The 20654-nt window shown below is 34.5% G+C and overlaps 1 pseudogene; it reads left to right on the top strand.

The window, feature by feature from the left end:
- The first annotated feature begins 351 nt into the window (after nt 1-351).
- LOC112096393 lies at nt 352-5053 on the top strand (annotated as a pseudogene).
- Nucleotides 5054-20654: the final 15601 nt, after the last annotated feature.

Raw genomic sequence — 20654 nt, 5'->3', positions numbered from 1 at the left:
TCTATCGCCTATCATTTTAATTTCAGTTTATTTATTTTTGTTCATTAATTTATTTAATTTTATGTTTTCTATATGGTTGGTTTTAAAATACCGCCTAAATTGTTTCTTTTAATTTATTTGTTTATGGCTGGTTTCACCGCCTAATTTATTTATTTTATTTATCTTCAGTTTGTTTATTTTTATTTCGCATTTTTTTTGCTTATTTAATTTCCAGTTTATTTTATTTCCTCAATTTTCATTTAGTGTTTTTGCATCACTAGTCTAGCACACATCATTAGCATTGCATGCGTCGTTGGTCTCGTACAAATAGTGGTAGATTAATAAAAAAAATCACCTTCACCACCCTTAAATATGGCTGATATAAGAGCTGAAAATTTTTCGAAGCACGAAAATGACAAAGCCTTGCAAAATCTTCATGAACAACCTAGGACCCGTAGAGACTTCATGCATCCTACTAGAACAAGGTCACCATCATGCATAGTTTTCCCTCCTGATGCATCACGTTTTAATTTCAAACCTGGTATCATTCAACTTCTTCCTACTTTTCATGGTTTTGAGTATGAAAATCTATATTTGCATTTAAGGGAATTTGAGGAAGTCTGTAACACATGTACTGATCAAAATTGTAGCATGAATATAATCAGGCTTAAGTTTTTTCCTTTCTCACTTAAGGATAAAGCTAAAACTTGGCTACAAAATCTTAGGTCAAAATCCATCAGAACTTGGGATGAAATGCAAGCATAATTTTTGAAAAAATTCTTCCCACCCACAGAACAAATTCATTCAAAAGACAAATCACTACTTTTACTCAAAAACCAGGAGAAACTCTCTACCAATGTTGGGATAGGTTTAAAGAACTACTTAACATTTGCCCATATCACGGTTTTGAAACATGGAGATTAGTGTCTTATTTTTACTAGGGATTAACATCTCAAGGTAGACAAGTCGTTGAAATTATGTGTAATGGTGAGTTTAGGGATAAAAGTCCTGACGATGCATTAGACTATCTTGACTATATAGCAGAAAATGCACAACACTGGGATATAGTTGGGTCTTATGAGTCATCAAGTAAACCTCAGTCATCTCCATTTGGTGGAGGCATGCATAACCTTAGGGAAGACCATGATTTTCAAGTCAAATTTGCATCATTAGCTAGAAAAGTCAAAGCATTAGAGTCGAAAAAGAATGATCATGTAAAGTCTGTTCAAAATATTTCATGTTATGTTTGCGATTCTACTGACCATTATACGCAGGACAGTCCAACTTTGCCAGCTCTGAGAGAAAGCTTGCATGAACAAGTAAATGTCGTTGACAATTTCAAAAGGCCAAATCCAAATCCATACTCTCAAACTTACAACTCTGGTTGGAGAAACCACCCAAATTTCAGTTGGAGAAATGACAATCATGCACAACCTTCACAACTAGTTCCTCCACGTCAAAATTTTCAAAACTCCCAGAGTTACCCATCATATGTCCCACCACCAAGAAAAACTCTGGAAGACATATTGCATTCGTTTATTGAAAAACAAGAGTCGATCAATAACCAAACGATGCAAACCTTAACCAATTTGACAGAAACTATCTCCAAACTTACATCTACTCTTACCATACATGAAAAAGGAAAGTTTCCTGCTCAACCTGAACTAAACCCCAAGAGTCAGCAACATCCTCAAATGGGAAATTCAGGAAACCAAAATATGAGTCAAGTCAAATCGGTTATAACCCTTCGTGGTGGTAAAGTGGTCGAAAAACACATTGTGGACTCTCGTGAAACTAGTAAAGATTCAATTTCAGAAAATAGGGAAGAGTCTATTGAACCTTTAGCCCATGAAGAAATAACCAACTCTCCTCCTGTACCCCCATTTCCTCAAGCACTAATCAAGCCAAAGAAATAAAACCACAGTCCAGAAATTTATGAAGTTTTTAAACAAGTTAAGGTCAACATTCCTCTGCTGGATGTCATTAAACAGGTGCCTTCTTATGCTAAATTTCTGAAAGATCTATGCACGGTGAAAAGGAAACATAAGGTGCAAAAGAGAGCTTTTCTAGCAGAACAGGTAAGTTCTATTCTCTCAACCAATAATGCTTTGAAATACAAGGATCCTGGTTGTCCAACTATTTCTTGCACTATTGGGGATCATAAAATTGGACATGCTTTACTTGATCTTGGTGCCAGTATTAATTTGCTTCCTTACTCAGTGTACCAACAACTCAATCTCGGTGAGTTTAAACCAATTTCTACCACTCTTTTACTTGCTAATAGATTGATTAAGGTTCCAAAAGAAATAATTGAAGATGTATTAGTCCAGGTCGATAAATTCATATATCCTGTGGATTTTATTGTTCTGGAATCGGAACCAATTGCTAATGAATGCAAACAAATTCATGTTATTTTGGATCGACCATTTTTAGCTACTGCTAATGCTTTGATAAATTGCAGGAATGGATTAATGAATTTATCTTTCGGCAACATGACATTGGAACTCAATGTGTTCAACATGTGTAAACAACCTCACCACCAAAAAGATGATGATAATGAGAATGAGGAAATTGATCTCATCGAGCCAATCATTGAGGAACACATTCAGGATGAGAATTTTATAAACTCTACTGAAATTTGTTTTGCTGATTCTTTTGAATCAAGTAAAGAATTAGATTGTGATACTGCTAACACATGCCCTACACTTGATTCTATGCAGGTACCTATAGGCGACAATGACCAATCGAACTTTGAAGATACGGTGCAACCTGAAGAACCAAACGAAGAGGAAGCACCAGAGCTCGAATTAAAGCCCTTACCAGAAAAATTGAAGTATGCCTATCTTGGTGAGCAGCAGACATATCCGGTGGTAATTTCTTGTCAACTCACGCATGATCAAGAAGGTAAGTTGTTATCTGTACTGAAAAGACATAAAACTGCATTTGGTTGGACCTTAAAAGACATAAAAGGCATTAATCCTTTCATTTGCACACACCGAATACACTTAGAGGAAAATGCCAAAACAACCCGTCAACCACAAAGAAGACTAAACCCTCATATGAAAGAAGTGGTAAAGAATGAGGTCCTTAAACAACTAGATGTAGGAATTATCTACCTTATCTCTTATAGTAAATGGGTAAGTCCAACTCAAGTAGTACCAAAGAAATCTGGAATAACTGTTGTAAAAAATGAAAAAGGTGAACCAATCCCAACACGAATTCCATCTAGTTGGCGCATGTACATTGATTACAGAAAATTAAATGATGCCACTAGAAAAGATCATTTTCCCCTTCCATTTCTAGACCAAATTCTCGAAAGAGTAGCCGGACATCTCTATTACTGCTTTCTTGATGGCTACTCTGGTTATTATCAAATCCCTATAGCCTTAGAAGACCAGGAAAAGACCACATTCACATGCCCATTTGGAACATTTGCATTTAGGAGAATGCCCTTTGGACTTTGTAATGCTCCTGCAACATTTCAAAGGTGCATGCTAAGCATTTTAGTGACATGGTTGAAAATTGTCTAGAGGTTTTTATGGATGATTTAACTATATTTGGTAATTCTTTTTATACATGTCTTGATAATCTAGAAAACGTTTTGAAAAGGTGCAAAGAAAAAGGACTAGTTTTAAATTGGGAAAAATGCCATTTCATGACCACTTCTAGAATTGTCTTAGGCCATATTGTGTCTTCAAAAGGAATTGAAGTTGATAAAGCCAAAGTTGAAGTCATTTCAAAATTACCCTCACCAAAGACAATTAGAGAAGTCCGTTCTTTTTTAGGACATGCAGGATTTTATAGGAGGTTTATAAAAGACTTTAGTGCCTTATCTAGACCAATTTATAACCTCTTAATAAAAGACACACAATTTGAATGGACTAATGATTGTCAGCAAGCTTTTAAAAAAATAACTACCCTTTTGACATCAGCCCCAATAATGCAACCCCCTAATTGGTCTTTGCCTTTTGAGCTAATGTGTGATGCTAGTGATTATGTTGTTGGCGCTGTTCTAGGTCAAAGAAAGGAAGGTAAGCCCTCTGTCATCTATTATGCAAGTAGAACTTTAAATAGTGCTCAAATGAATTACACTACAACTGAGAAAGAATTACTTACTGTAATATTTGCATTGGATAAATTTTGTTCGTATTTAATTGGTTCATCTACTGTTGTTTACTCTAATCATGCTGCTATGAGATATTTAATGTCAAAACAGGATGCCAAACCAAGGTTGATACGATGGATCTTGCTACTTCAAGAATTTAATTTGACAATCAAGGACAAAAAGGGCACTGAAAATGTTGTTGCAGATCATCTTTCAAGACTTACAAATGAGTCTTCAATTGAAACAACACCCATCAATGATTCTTTCCCTGATGAATTTTTGTTTTCTATAAACAAAATGCCTTGGTATGCTAATATTGTTAATTATCTTGCAACAGGTGAAATGCTATGTGACTAGAGTTCCCAAGACAAGAAGAAATTCTTAACAGAAGTAAAAAGCTTTTACTAGGATGCACCATACCTGTTCAAGTAGTGCTCCAATCAAATTTTTTGAAGATGCACACTAGACGACGAGGTAAGTAGGATCATTCAATTTTGTCATTCTGAAGCATGTGGTGGCCATTTTTCTTCAAAAAAGACAACTGCAAAAATATTGCAGTGTGGATTTTATTGGCCTACATTATTTAAAGATTCACATGCATTCTGTAAAATGTGTAAGAATTGTCAAATGGTAGGGTCTATTTCAAAGCGAAACATGATGCCTTTAAACCCCATCCTTATCATTGAAATATTTGATCGTTGGGGAATTGATTTTATGGGCCTTTTTCCATCATCATTTGGATTTGTATACATTTTGGTTGCTATTGATTATGTTTCAAAATGGATTAAGGTGATTCTTTGTCGGCACAATGATCACAAGATTGTGATCCCCTTTTTAAAAGAAAATATTTTGAGCAGATTTGGAATACCTCGAGCCATTATCAGTGATGGAGGTAAGCATTTTTGTAATAAGTCATTTGAGTCTTTAATGAAGAAATATGGAATTACACATAAGGTTGCTACCCCTTATCATCCTCAAACAAGTGGTCAAGTTGAATTAGCAAATAGGGAGATAAAATAAATTTTAGAAAAGACAGTTAATCCAAACCGTAAAGATTGGTCTTTTCGACTAATTGATGCACTTTGGGCATATCGTACTGCTTTTAAAACATCTTTAGGAATGTCACCCTATCGGCTTGTTTATGGAAAATCTTGCCACTTACCAGTAGAACTTGAACATAAATCATTTTGCGCCATTAAAGTTTTTAATTCAAATCTTGATGATGCTGGCAATGTGCGTAAATTGCAAATAAATGAACTTGAGGAATTAAGGAATGATGTATATGAGAATTCCAAAATTATTAAGGCAAGAACCAAATTTTTTCATGACAAAAGAATTTTTCGAAAAACATTTGAAATTGGTCAAAAAGTGTTGCTTTATAATTCTCGTCTTCATTTAATTCTAGGGAAGTAAAGTCAAAGTAGAATGGTCCATTTGTTATAAAATATGTCTATCCATATGGAGCCGTAGAAATTGAGAATCCAAATGATGGTGTCACATTTAAAGTTAATGGCCAAAAATTGAAACCATATCTGGAATACCAACCACATGAAGCAGATACCGAAATCCATTTGAGTGACCCACCAAAATTTTGATTAAGCCTTTTCATTTTAACGTTTTGTGAATTTGATTTACTGTTACTTTATCGTTTGAATTATTTGATTTTTTTTCTATTTCTTTTTCCCTATGCCTTGAATGGAGTGCATTGCATTTTTTTAATTGTGTGTTGTTTGACAATTGTGATCTAGCTCACCAAATTTTTATACTTGTCATGAGTACCTCCATGAAAAATTTCCTTTTCGATCATCTTAAAACACTTTTTCATGTAAAATTTCACCTGAGGAAATTACTCTGATTTTGTAAATTACATCCCATTTGGGATTTGCAACCACCAGCGCTAGTATCTCACGTGAAAGATCTAGAAAGACAACTAAAGGAAATAGAGGATGGTATTTATAATCTGCAATTGGAACTGGATTCAATAAAAGGACGAAGGTGAGTTATATTCCTTGCGTGTTTTCGTTGTTCTTTTTCACTTTTGATTTGATTTTGCAGATTTGATTCGTTTTGTTTTGATTCACTCTCCCGTATCAATGGCGGATAATGGTACTCCGTGACTTTTTAAGTCGGTATTCTCAGTTTCCCACAAGAACTGAAACCTCAATGTCAAGCATGGAAGAAATACAACAAAATTTGTATCAACATTTTCCTTCTCTCCCTCAAAATGCTCTTAAGAAGATTTACAAAACTCGTTGTGAATGACTGCGTTTGTTAATGATCAATGAGATTCCTACTGACATTCGCTGGTTAATTGAAGCAAAGGTCCGATTGGCAGGTGAGTTTTCTGATCCATTCATTTCCTACATGCCTGGTTTTGGTAAAAATACATTTGCTAAGAAAAGAAGAGCTAAGCGACTTGGCTCTGAATGTTCTCACTGTGCAAGACTTGCTTGCAAAAATCCACGTTGTAAAGCTTTAGGAATGGTTTCTGTAAATCGTGAAGATAAAATCAAATTAGTTAAGGATGGCATGAGTAAAGAATCGTTGGATGATATCTTACGATCTCTTGAGATGCATCCGAGCGGATATGTTCAACGTGAAATTCAAAATTTGTGGAAGTTGTTCCAAAAGGAAAGTTCACAACTTAGTCTTGGGAATCTGACTCTAAAAGACCATGTTTGCCAGTTTATAAGAAAACTGGATGGGAAGCCTATCCTCGACCTATAGAGGGTGTTCAAGCCGTTACTAGAAGTATAACCAGAGGAAGATGTGAGCCACAATCACAACTACCAGTAAATATCCTTTTATTTTACTATTCTTTTATCTTTTGTATTATTATGATTATTGTGTGTGTTTTTTTTCTTTATTTTATCTAATCACTGTTTCCTTTTTCTTTTCACTATTTGCCTTTGAATTATTAAGCTAAAAGCTTCACGCGTCATTTGACAAACACACCACCCCATTTACAGATGTATATCATTATGTCCGCCACCAAGATCCTTAAATAGGAACTTCTTTTCAAGCACTCACAAATTGTTTTTTTTTAGAATTGTTCTAATGGCAGCAACTTCAAGCAGTCAACTTAAAAACATTTGTGTGCTTTCTGGATTTCGCTATGGAAAGTATAAGGAGTTCGTTCAGGCAGCCGTAGATCTTGATCGTGGTATAGCAGAAAGGAAACTACATCTTGTATATAGAGGAGGTGACCGAGGGTTATCAAAGCTTGTCTCTGAAGCTGCTTTTGTTCGAGGAAGCCAAGTGCTAGGCATCATTCCAAAAGCCTTTAGGATGTCTACCAGACCCACCAACTGGAGAAGAGTTAGTTGTCTCAGGTATGCAAGAAAGAATATCTGAAATGTTGAATCATGCTGACGCTTTTATTTTCTTGCCAGGAGACCTTGCAACTTTGGAGGCGCTAATTACATTTGCTCCTTGGGCCCATTTGAATATCTATCAAAAACCCATCGGTTTGTTAAATGTTAATAACTTTTATGATGGCTTAATAACATTTCTTAATCATGCAATAAAAAATTATTTTATTCCATCCTCAGCGAAAAAACTCTTCATTTGTGCTCCTACTGCTAATGAGTTACTTGATCTTTTACAAGCTTACAAACCAGAGCCAGATCTCATGACTTTGGCGTTGGATTGGGCAACTAATGATGATGGCAGTAACTCTCATAAAAAGTGTAAATTAGATTTAACTCTCCGTCTGTAAATATTTCCAGCAGTGGCCAGGTGATATCTTCTAAACTCTACTCCTTTCTTTAGACATTGAGGACAATGTCTCCTTCAGGTTGGGGGGAGGGAATAGTTGATAATTGTGGAATGTCTCAGTTCTAGTGATGTTTTTACTAATTTTTGTTGTAAAGACTAACTTTGGATAAAAATTTGAGTCGAAGATGGCAGAATATAGAATGTAGTGTCTCTAGAAACACATCTTCTTAATTTTTGTGTTTCCTTCCAAAAACAAATTTTAAAATTTTAAAAATAAATAAATAAAATGCTTCTAACCTTTTGTTTTCGGTCTTTTTCTCTTTTTCTCTTAATCATCTCCCTTAAGTTTCTGCAATCAGTCCCAATTTCTTTTAGTGTTTCTTTAAAAAAAAAAAGAGTTTCTTTTTTGGTGTGATCTTTTAACATTGGATAACATGACGATTTTCAAATTTTGGTATTTGTACTATCTTTGGCCTTGAGTTATGTTGCACTATGTTTTTCCTTTTGCATGTTGAAATGCAAATTGAGAAATTGGATGAGTGAAATTGATTGAGCCATTTGGAGGAATGTACATGTTATGAAAAGACCAAACGAGTTTTTGAGCCTATTATCCTTCGAGAGTAACCTTGTTTGCCTATACAGCTTCACAATTTATTGTACAAGATCTCAATATTTAAAAAAAAAAAAATTTGTGCAACCGCATCTAAAAGTCCATTGAACTAGTGGATATGAAAGATTATATAGAACCCTAAAAGATGACAGAAGTTCATCTTTGATCCGTTTGAGCCTTTCTAGCCAACCCTATTATAAAGAATCCATAGTTAACCCCTTTGAGCCTTTGAAAAAAAAAAAAAAAAAAACCTTTTTGTTGGTAACCTATCATATTTTCATATTCCAATGAGGAGTATCACCTTATGTTTATGTTTTTCATCACCCAATTATGTTTAAAAATAGGGATGATTATGTATTCCTAATAATGGTGCTATAAAAAAAAGAAAAAAAAAGAAAGATGATATGTATATATCAATTAATAAAAAAGAAAAAAAATCCAAGCAAAAAAAAAAAACACCTTATAATCTCCAAAAAGTCCCCTATTTTTCAAACATATATTTTTTTTGTTTTCCATATTACCTTTTCTTTTGTTAGCCATAGCCCTAGCCTACGTTACGTCCTAATAAAAGTCCTTCTCGATTTTTGGGAACTATAGTATGAAGTAGAAGCTGGTAATATGGACTAAAAGATGTGGTGATGCATAAAAATAAAAATAAATTTTGCTAGTAATTCATTGGATTTGAGATCATTTTATTTCTAAGCTGTGGGCATTATTTTTTCATCTTTGTGAGTGCGTGTGATATTATTTTATTATTCTTTCAAATTTAACATTTTTTTAGAGTGACAAATTAATTTGGGGTATATCATCTTTTGAGAGAGTCACTCTTAATCGTGAGATTTTGGGGTTTGATGTATCATTCTTAAAAGTGGCTTGATTAATGTAGCTCTGATGATTGATCATTTTACAAGATTTTACTGAACTGTTTTGAGCGAGTGTGATTTTCTTTAGGCTGAAGATAATGCTTATACTTTTATTTAATTTTGTCATTAATCTAATGAAGGAAGTAAACACAAATTTTCAAAAAAAAAAAGATTTTCAATTTGGTTTTGAAATTTCTCTAAATTTTTATCGCTTAAATTACTAGGGCCTAGCAATAAGCTGGTTGGGGGGTGTGATTGACGCTAAAAAGTGTACATTTAATAAAGATAAAATTATTAGTTTTTCACTTATTTGTCGATTAATGCGTTCATTATTTCTAAATTATTTTAATATTCCCCAAATATATTTTATGTTAAAGTAATTTGTAATTTGTTAATTTTTATTTTGTAAATATTTTTCAGGAATAAAGATGGAATTGGAATTGAAAGCGGGAACAAAGAAGAACTACTGGAACACAATTGAGGAGATCTAATAATAAAAAAAATAAAAACAAAAAAAATAAAAAATAAAAAAATTAAAAAAAAACAAAAGAACAAAAGTATGTTGGTGATGGTCAGGAGGCCATCACGCCTCCTGACCATCACACAATTCAATATATATATATATATATATATATATATATATATATACATAATATAAAAATAAAATAAAATATTAATATTAATAAAATAAAAAAAGAAGATGATTTACTTTGCCTATAAAAGGCAAAGGGTGGCACGCCAGAGCGAGAAGTTGGAGAGAGCTATTTTTTGGAGAGCTTAAGCCAAGAGAGAATAGAGTGCAGCTGAAGAATTTCTTTCTTTCTTTGTTTCTTTTCTTTTCTTTTCTTGTTTCCATTTGTATCAATTTTCTTTATAATATATTTCAAAAAAGTTTATCAAATAAAAAGAGTGTTGTGTTTTCTTTCAATATGAGTAATTAATTTTATTAAGCTGAGGTGAAGGGTGAAGCTCAATGTTTCAAACTATTAATTATTATTATTTTCTCAAATGAGTTTTTAAGTTTATTTTTTCTAATTATTTTTGTATCATGTTAATTTATAAATCTCACTGGGTTTTATGGTATTTTGACATAATGTCGACACATTAATATAGTGTGGCACATTAGGTACTTTATTCTATATTTATCCACACACATAGAATTAAATGATATAATAATTAATTGGTAAAAGTGAGGCAAAATATAAATGAGAGAGTATTAAAATTATAGTTTGAATACAGAGAGTGGATCCTAAACCTTAGCTTATTTTTAAATTGATTTCAAATAATTTCTTTTCCCCACAATTAATTTTCTTAGTTTTACTAGATTTAAAACTCCATGTGGTTCGACCTTGGTCTCACCGGGTTATATTATAACTAGACACTCTTATACTTGAGAGTAATACACTTTTGAGTCGTGTCACAAATCACGGTTGTATAGTAGCTAGACCCACCATATGGACTTTTTTTTAGTTGGATTATGTACTTCTATTAGGAAAAAGATAGTTAAAAGAAATGATACAAAATATTTATATTAAAAAACAATTATTCAAAAAAATGTCAAGCTCTAAGAGCTTTGAGAAAAACCCTAGTCCGACTCTGACTGATGATCACTCCACGAAGAAGGCAAAATTCAGGGCTCAAGGGGCTGATGGTGATAATTCTATGCCCTTCTCCTTTCATGATAAACTAATGGCAGCACAAAGGGTGGTGGAAGGTGCTGCGTTTTGCAATAAGGAGGACTTGATAGTTGAACAAGAAGATGTGGTATTTGAATGCACTAACAACTTCCACTCTATCTCTTTTTCCCCGAAAGTTCATGCTCAACTAATGAAACCGTGGCAATATACGGTGGTGGTCAAGCTTTTAGGCCGCCATATTGGATATCGGGCACTGTGTAATCGTTTGGAAATAATCTGGAGCTCGACCCAAGGGTTTTCTATTATTGATCTTGACAATGACTATTATCTTATTCTTTTCAAATCAAAGGGGGATGCAGAATTTGTTTTAACTCAAGGCCCCTGGACTATTATGGGACACTACCTAACAATGCAGCCCTGGACTCCTCACTTTGATAGTTCGAAAGCAGTCATTGTCTCGGTTATTGCCTGGATTCGTCTATCAGGAATGGCCTTACATTATTACCATAAGAAAATCCTCAGGCTGATGGGTTAAATCTTTGGTAAAGTCTTCAAAATTGATTATAATACGGAATCTGCTTCAAGAGGGAAATTTGCTCGGCTTGCTGTTGAAATTGATTTGAATAAACCTCTGATTTCCTAATTCTTATTGGATGGCAAGTTGCAGAAGGTGGAATATGAGGGGCTACCGAATATCTGTTTTGTGTGTGGTAAGTACGGCCATAACAAGGACAGTTGCCCCGATCGAACAGAAGAAGATCACGCCTTGGGAAACCTGCCACACCCGAATAGAACTGATGAGGCACCAAGACCAGAAGTTGGGGAAGGCTATCGGAATATGCCATGTTTTGGTCCCTGGATGGTAGTGGCCAAAAAAGGCTGGCCTCGTACATAAAAGGCAAGAGATTCGACCCACAATTCCGAACGTGATCAGTGGGAGGATTTCAAGAAACAATCATGTTTCGGAATATTAGCCAACATGCATGATACGGATGCCATTCATGAGTTACGTAAGGATCATCCTGCGACCAAAAGTGTTCATATGCCAGCTCATATCCAAAGCAACCCGACCCTCCCTCCCAAAAGCAAACCAAAGAAAACAAAAAAGCCCTCCCATGCTACTAACCTCGCACATGAAGTTAATTCCAACCTAGTCTCTCCCACGAACCAACAACCTGCCGCCACAATTTCAAATCACATGCAATCCCCAAGTATTTTACGTAACCAAACAAAGGCCTATGCAAACCATGCGAACTTTATAACTAACCTCCCTAAGCCTACCATGGTACCCACAACTCTCAACCATTCTGCCATCTCCTTCCTCCCTTGAGCGACATCTACTACCGAAGCCTTTCCTGCATAACCAACCTTTGCTTGTCCCAATGAGGAGTCTTATAACCAAAACTCCAAACCGACTGGTGATTCCCCCGATGGTAATAACTGGATTGGCTCAGTGGATATGGAGGGTGATGAAGATGATAGTGACTATATTGCAAAAAGCGGCCAGGAGTCTAAGTCTTCTTATGTAGATATATCTTTAGTCGATGAAACCCCGCTGGGGTTGGACACTGAAGCCCTAGGGCTCATGGATTAATGGATGCTTTCCTCCTTCCTTGTATTAATATTTAGTTATGTCTCTTTCAGTAATGTTTTGGAATGTCCATGGAGCTGCTTCGCCTGCCTTTCATCGTTCCTTTCTTTTTATGGTCAAGAATTATCATCTTAATATGGTTATAATCTTTGAACCTCAAATCAGCGGGGTCCGAGCTGATAACCTTATCAAGCGTAGTGGATTTAATTATTCTCACAGAGTTGAAGCACATGGCTTTTCATGAGGTATATGGATCATCTTTAACCATAAACAATTCAGCCACTTTAAAGTTGTCAAGAATAATAGTCTTTTGTCTTGGATCACGGCTGTTTATGAAAGTCTCATCCCTTGCCTTCAAAAACAGCTTTGGGATAATTTGGAGTCACTTGCTGGTATGGTGAGGGGTCCTTGGCTGGTTGGGGGGGGACTTTCATTCTATCCTTTATGCGTCGGAGAAAAAAAAGGGGCTCCCTTAGAAGCACCGGCGTTTGTGGATCATTCAGTAGATGGTTTCACTCTAATAAGCTCTATGATTTGTCTTTTAATGGGCCACGTTTCACTTGGTCGAGAGGCAATTTGCTCAAACGCCTTGACAGAGTGGTCTGCAATGAAGACTGGTTTCATAAATTTATCGACAGTATAATACTGCATCTGCCAAAACTCTCTTCTGATCATTGTCCTGTACTGGTCCACTTTGACAAAGTTGAAAGGCGAATTTCGGGTTACAAACCTTTCCGTTTTCTAGTAGCTTAGCTCACTGACATGTCCTTTAATGATTTTGTAGCAGGGTCCTGGAATAATAACGTGCCCTACCCCCATGCGGTTAGCCAGTTTATTGACCAAGTGGCATTATGGAATAAGGATCACTTTGGGAATATATTCCATTGTAAACACAGATTACTAGCTCGCCTAAGAGGTATCCAAAAAGCTTTAGAGAGGTATAACTCAGGGAGTCTTATCCGGCTAGAAAGCTCTCTCAAACGAGAATTAGAGGAAGTACTTACGCAAGAAGATCTTCTCTTACGTTAAAAGTCTCGACAGGACTGGCTTACGCAAGAAGATCTTCTCTTGCGCGTAGACATAGAAACAAAATTGATGTAATTCAGAACGAGGAGGGACATTGGCTTTTTTATAACGATGAGATTAAAAGACATGCAGTTCAGTTTTACAAAGCCGTTTATATGAATGAAGCTTGTGATTACCAGCCATACCCTATTACAAATTGCTTCTCTACTTGTGCTGAGCATATTTTATATTCGTTAAAATGTCCTGTGATGATATTGAAATCCGCAGTACTATTTTAAGCATAAAGCCCCTTAAAGCCCCAGGTACCGATGGTCTACATGCAATCTTCTATCAATCTCAATGGGATATTGTTGGTCCTTCTTTTTGCAGATTTATTAAAGACATTTTCTCTTGCGGCAAGGTCCCTGAGGAGATAAACACAACTCTGCTAGTCCTAGTACCGAAGAATGACAATCCAACAGCCTCAAAATGTTTCGTCCGATCAGCCTTTGCACCATGGCCTATAAAACTGTTACGAAGATAATAGCCAGTCGATTGCAAATGCTGCTTTCTCAACTCATTGACATCATCAAACTAGTTTTGTTCCAGGTAGACACATTGTTGAGAATGTCGTCATAGCTTAGGAAGTAATTCATTCCATGCGTAGGAAAACTGGTAAGCGTGGGTATATGGCAATTAAAATCGATCTAGAAAAAGCTTATGATTGGCTTAGTTGGAACTTCATTTACGAGACTTTGAAAGAAACTGGAATCCCTTTGGATCTCATCCATCTTATCATGGGATGCATCACTTCAGCCAGAATGAATATCCTTTAGAATGGGGAGGTGACGGAGGAGTTTTTGCCTAGTAGGAGGATTAGACAAGGAGACCCTATTTCTCCGTACATTTTTGTTTTATGTATTGAGCGATTAAGTCATGGCATATGCAGAGCAATGCATTCAGGAGAGTGGCGGCTGATTAGAATGTCTCGTAATGGTACCCCCTTGACTCACTTATTTTTTGCTGATGACCTTTTATTACTTGCAAAAGTAGTTCCTGATCAAGCTAGGGTGATTAATGAAGTCTTAGAGAGTTTCTACAACAACTCTGAGGCGTTGGTTAGCAGGACTAAAACTAAAGTTTTTTTTTTTCCAAGAACATTAGTGAAAGGGAAAGGAGTCGTATTGGGAAGATGCTTGGCTTCACTATTACTCAGGACCTTGGAAAACACCTCGGTATGTCGTTACTTCACTCTCGAGTAACAAAACGTACTTACCAAGAAATCATTGATAAAGTAGAGAGAAGGCTCTCTGGTTAGAATGCTTCACATCTCTCCCTACCTGGCCAAATTACTTTAGCTCAATCAGTCTTGCAAGCGATCCCTATTTATGTCATGCAAACAACCGATCTACCTACTGGAGTGAAGGCTAGAATTGATCGAGCATGTAAGAGATTCATATGGAGTGGTACTGCAAATTCCCAAAAGTTAAACATGATCAGCTAGAATACTATTTGTTTGCCTAAAATTAACGGTGGTTTAGGCTTTAAAGATTTGAATGGGATGAACAAGTATTTGCTTATGAAGGTGGGGTGCGGCATTATTTCTTCTTCAGTTAGCCTTTGGGCTCAGGTGTTGATGACAAAATATGGGGTAGACTTGTCAAGTATTTGCTTAAAAAGGTTTAGACAGACATTCTCTCAGGGGTGGCTTGAAATATAGGAGATGGTACTAAAGTTCGGTTTTGGTTGGATCATTGGTGTTGAGTGTTAGAAAGTGTATATTTATAAAGGACAAAATCGTCATTTCACACTTCAAGTTTTCCTAACATTCATACTTTTATGTATTTAAGTCTCTTGTGATTTTAATTATGTGTGTTTTATTTTAATTAAGTATTTTATGTATTTTAGGGGCATCATGGTCATTTCGCAATGAACAAGAGATCAGACGGCAAAACGAACATCACTTTTGAACTCAGAACAATCGAAAACCTTAGAAGGAGCATAAAAGGAAAAATGGCACTGTTCACATTGACGTGGCAGCATGTTAGTGGACCCAAAATCATGCGTACAGTACATGCATATACACGGGATTATTTACAACTAAATTGCGTCACTATTCAAGCCGCCTCACTATTCTAATCGCGTAGTCAAACCTCGTATTGTTGACCGATGACGTGGCGCAATCCTAAGCGTCCATAATGTTTTTAATCCGATGTCCATAATTTACTCAATGTATCTATAAAAAGGGGGCCCTCTAATTTGATAGCTCTGAATTTATTTTTGAGCTCCATTTTACTTAATTCCTTCTCCATTTTGTATTTTCTACATATTTTAATAAATTCTCATTTTACCCCTAGTTCAATTATGAGTAGCTAATTTTCTTTCAAATTTTGGTTGAAGGTGAAGTCTCAACATGTGTCATGGGCTTTATTTGGTAAATTTACTTTCTCTACCCCTCTAATTATTGTGGATGTTTTGACTTTTCGTCGATAAATAGTAATAATCTTGTCTAGATACCGCACTGGTTTAACCGATTTCCTAGTACAAGGTTATTATTATTTGGCACAATAAACCCTTAGCACCATATTGATTAGAGTGTGGTTCATGAGGAGTGGAAACCCCCCTCATGATTTAATTGGCATTAATAAGGAATATTTAGTCCATAGTGCATGTTGATGCAGATCCAAATACCCAAGTACTTCATTTCAATATATTCACTTTAATTTATTCCCGTCATTCTAATTTAAATTTTAAAATATTCTAAATCATTTTCAACACAAATCCAACCACCCTCATAGAAATTTAATTATACACATAATTAAAATCCATCTCCTCGTAGGATCGACACTCGTCACTATTAATCTATTCTACAATAGATTAGTGCACTTGCGAGTTCAATAAAATTTGCACAACAGTTGGGTATTAAAAGAAAAATCGTTGATCTCAGCGGCCATATATCTGGTTCCCGACAAAAATTATCTCAGGTGTGGTGGCTGATTTTATTGACAACAACAGTAGCTGGCGATTGGATCTTTTTTAACACTATCTTCCTAATAATATCATTATCCGTATCGCTTCTAATGTGCCCCCTTTAGCTCAGCGTGGTCAAGATTGCGTTTATTGGGCCAATTCAAAGAATGAAGATTTCTCGGTGAAGTCCGCATACCATGCCATTAGCTCTCACCAATACCTAATGGCAGACCGCATCTGGAACCTCACGTGGCGCTAGCAAGTTGCCCATACCATAAGAATTTTTATTTGGCTGGTATTACACGGTCGTCTGAAAACAAATGAGGAATTATCGAGGAGACGTGTGTAATAGTTGTATATGTGATCGATGTGGTGCTCCTGTGGAAGACATTCTCCATGTGCTTAGAGATTGTATGGCTATCAAAGGCTTCTGGAACCTTGCTCTTCCTGTAGCTCATCAGCAAGACTTTTATAAGTTAAGTTTGCGGGATTGGATTAGTAGAAATCTTGAAAGTCAATGGGATGGATTGAATTGGAGCTGCTTTTTTGAGGTAGCAATCTGGAGACTTTGGTTTTAGAGGAATCAATTTGTCATCAAGCACACTACACTGGGTATAACCGAACTGTTCAATGACGTCAGGGGCAGAGCTGAAGAGATTCAACATTTGTTTAATTCTCCTCTTATGTTTGGGCACCGGAAGATAGAAAAATGGTTTGGGTGGTCTGCACCGGTGTGCCCTTGGTGTAAGCTAAACACTTATGGGGATTAAGGGGTTTGGTATGAATATTGGGTCTTGCTCTGTTACAATGGCTGAGCTATGGGGTCTTTTTCAGGGGTTGAACATGGCTTGACAGTCTGAAATTCGTTGGCTGCAAGTAGAGGTGGACAACGCTTGTGTATATCAGATGGTGACGACCTCTTTTCTTTTGTACAATGAATTTACTTCGCTTATTTGGTCCATAAAGGAGCTTCTAAAGCGTGATTGGCATGTTCGCATAAGCTATATTTACCGTGATGCCAACTATGCTGCAGACCACATGGCTAATCTTGGTACCTCTCTCCCGTTGGGTCTCCACATGTTTTGTATACCTCCCAAAAGTGTTAAGCCCCAAGTTTCTTATGATGTGCAAGGGGTAGCTTACCCCCGTTTCATTTCTCTTTAGCTCTCTGTCGAGGCCCCTCTATAACAAAAAAAAAAGATAGTTAAAAGAAATTTTACTAAGTCCAACAATGTTTAAGGCTACGTGCACATTTAAATTTAGAAAGAAGGAAGCTTTGGCATTAAGAATTAATTCAAGAAGAGAGGAAAACGCAAGAAAATGAGGAGAAGATTTTTTTTTTTTTTAGTGAAGCTATTGGCACCCATCTTACATCCTATTAAAACTCCATTATTAAGCGTACCCCATTAAATAATATTAGAAAATTCATCATAACTATTAACACCCTCTTTAATTCCAAAAATACCATTATTTCAGTTATTCTAAATAATTTTCTCTCTCCTAAAATCCCAAATACAGGTATCTTATTTCTTGTTTCTCGTTCTCTTTCCATCGGTATTCTCATCTTTAATATCAATCAAGTGTATATTTTAATTCAGAGTTTAAAACCAATCCTTAAGGAAATAATTGACTTATAAGAAAACTATTAAAAAAGTGAGAGATTGTTCTTGATGTTTATGCACTGACAATTGGGTAATCATGATTCATGAGGTGTTGCAAATAAAAGAGTGTTGCTTCTATGGCGGTCATTGTTGTGTAGACCACGATAACCTACAAGTTTACAATTTTCAACTTTAATTGATGTGTTTCTTTCTTTCTTGATTTCATTTTTTAATAAAATAAAATTCATCAGGACTACAAAAAAAAATGAATAATAGAACAAATTCATCTCAAAATTCTTAAAGCCAAACTCTTATTTTTGGATGTCTATGAACCAATTTCGTAAGAGTGAATTGTAGATGACACGACTCAAAAGTGTATTATTCCCAAGTATAAGTGTCTAGTTATAATATAACCTGGTGAGTCCGGAATCGAACCACAAAGAATTTAAAATCTAGTTGTCAATTTGTTAAATAAAGAAAATTAATTGCGAGAAAAGAAATCACTGGAAATCAATTTAAAAATATGCCGAGGTTACGGGATCCACTCTCAGTATTCAATCTATAATTTAAATACTCTCTCATTTTTTTATATTTTGCCTCACTTTTACTATTTTATTATTATATCATTCAATTTTTGACTACTTATGTGTGTGGATAAATATGAAATAAAGTACCTAATGTGCCACAATTGTATTAATGTGTCGATATTATGTCAAAACACCATATAAATCCAAGAGAATCTATAAATTAATATGACATAAAAATAATCAGAAAAAAATAAAAATAAACTTAAAAACTCACTTGAGAAAGTAATAAATTTAATAATTTGAAATTCTGAGCTAGTAAAATTAAACATTCATATTGAAAGAAAACAAAACACTCCTTGATAATGCTTCTAAATAGGTCCAGCAGTCCTTCTTTATTCCCACTTTCAATTTCAATTCCATATTTATTCCTGAAAATTATTTACAAGATAAAAATTAACATATTACGAATTAATTTAACATAAAAATATATTTGGGGAGTATTAAGATAATTTTAAAATAATGAGTGCATTAATCGACACAATAAGTGAAAAACTAATAATTTTATCCTTATTAAATGTACATTTTTTAGTGTTAATCAGCAGATATCCTTACAAAAATTTGTGTGTATTTGACTTCAAAAATATTTTTGTTGGTTGCTAATTCTTAAGCTATTTCTATTAATCCGATCTTGAGATTAGCAAGAGATTATATTAATACAGTAGCATAACAGAATAGATGATGAATGCAAAAGTGTTGGCTGAAAAAAAAAGGTAAATTTCACAGGAGTGGTGTAAAGAATTAGTGGAAAGAGAAATAATGATAGGTTTAATTTTTTTAAAATGTCTTTTAATGTAATTTTATCTCAAAGGTGTTTTATTAGAACAATAAAGGGGTGCTAATAGCTCAACTCTTTTTTTTTTTAAGAAAGGAACAAGTTGCCATAACCAAATTTCAATCAATAAGATCTCACTTCTCTTATTTTTTATTAGTTTGCTTTAATGAATTTGATTTTGAATATCTTAGACATTTGTGAGTAAACTATATGCTAGTTAAGGGTTGATTTTAAAACCCTAGACATGGTTTTTGGTTGATATGTTTAAGAATTTCTTCATCTTTCTCTAAAATATATTATATTTCACTGATTTATTGTTCAATAATTGTTATCTTGTTTATTTAGGTGCGCAAGTAGATGAATTTGATAATATTTTGATTACTAATTTAGGATTTTAATTCGTTTTGTCAAAAAAAAAAAACTAAACAAAAGTTGTATCAATGATCATTAGTGATTTTTGTTTGATTACATATGGAATATAATTCAATATTTACAAACCAAGCTTGTTTGTTCATTTCATGATTGTACTTTTATCTTTCTTGATTTCATTTCTTTCACTAAATTAAATCCAGAGAACTGATTCTAGGTTATTTTGTGGAAAGAGATAAGTTAAAAACTTATTTTACTTAACAACTAAATAAAAAAAATCAAGATAATTGAATTTGTAATTATTTTAGCATTATTATTTTTGAATGAAAGTAAATGAAAATTACAGTATAACCTCTATAAATTAATAATGTTAAATTTATTAATTTAGAGAGATATTAATTAATCGATAAATTAATAATTTATTAATTTATAGAGTGTGTTCACAGTATAAAGAACTAACATTTAACTGACTGAAAATTCATTGTATTTTACAAATATAATCAATAGAATTTAAATAAATTCATCAAATAAATAGTGTATACTTGATTAAGTAAATTCATGAATTTTACTAAATGTATTCAATGAACTAAATAATGAAAATTCAGAGGTCTAAAGTTTAGAAGAAATTGTTGCCAACGTCACTGAAGATCATGTTGAAGATGAAGTTGAGGATGACATTGTACCTATAGAGCTTATTTCGCGCACTGAAGCACTCAAGTCATCAACAACACTTCATAATTTTTTATTCAGTACAAGAATTTCAACCCCAGAACTTTTAGATGCAATAAGAAAAATTAGAGATGAGATTCAACTAGATTTAAACTTCAAGAAAAAAAAAAAAGTTACCA

The sequence above is a fragment of the Citrus clementina genome, unplaced genomic scaffold (genome assembly GCF_000493195.1).
Source record: "Citrus clementina cultivar Clemenules unplaced genomic scaffold, Citrus_clementina_v1.0 scaffold_8, whole genome shotgun sequence".
Taxonomy (NCBI): domain Eukaryota; kingdom Viridiplantae; phylum Streptophyta; class Magnoliopsida; order Sapindales; family Rutaceae; genus Citrus; species Citrus x clementina.
This window is presented reverse-complemented; position numbering and strand designations above follow the sequence as displayed.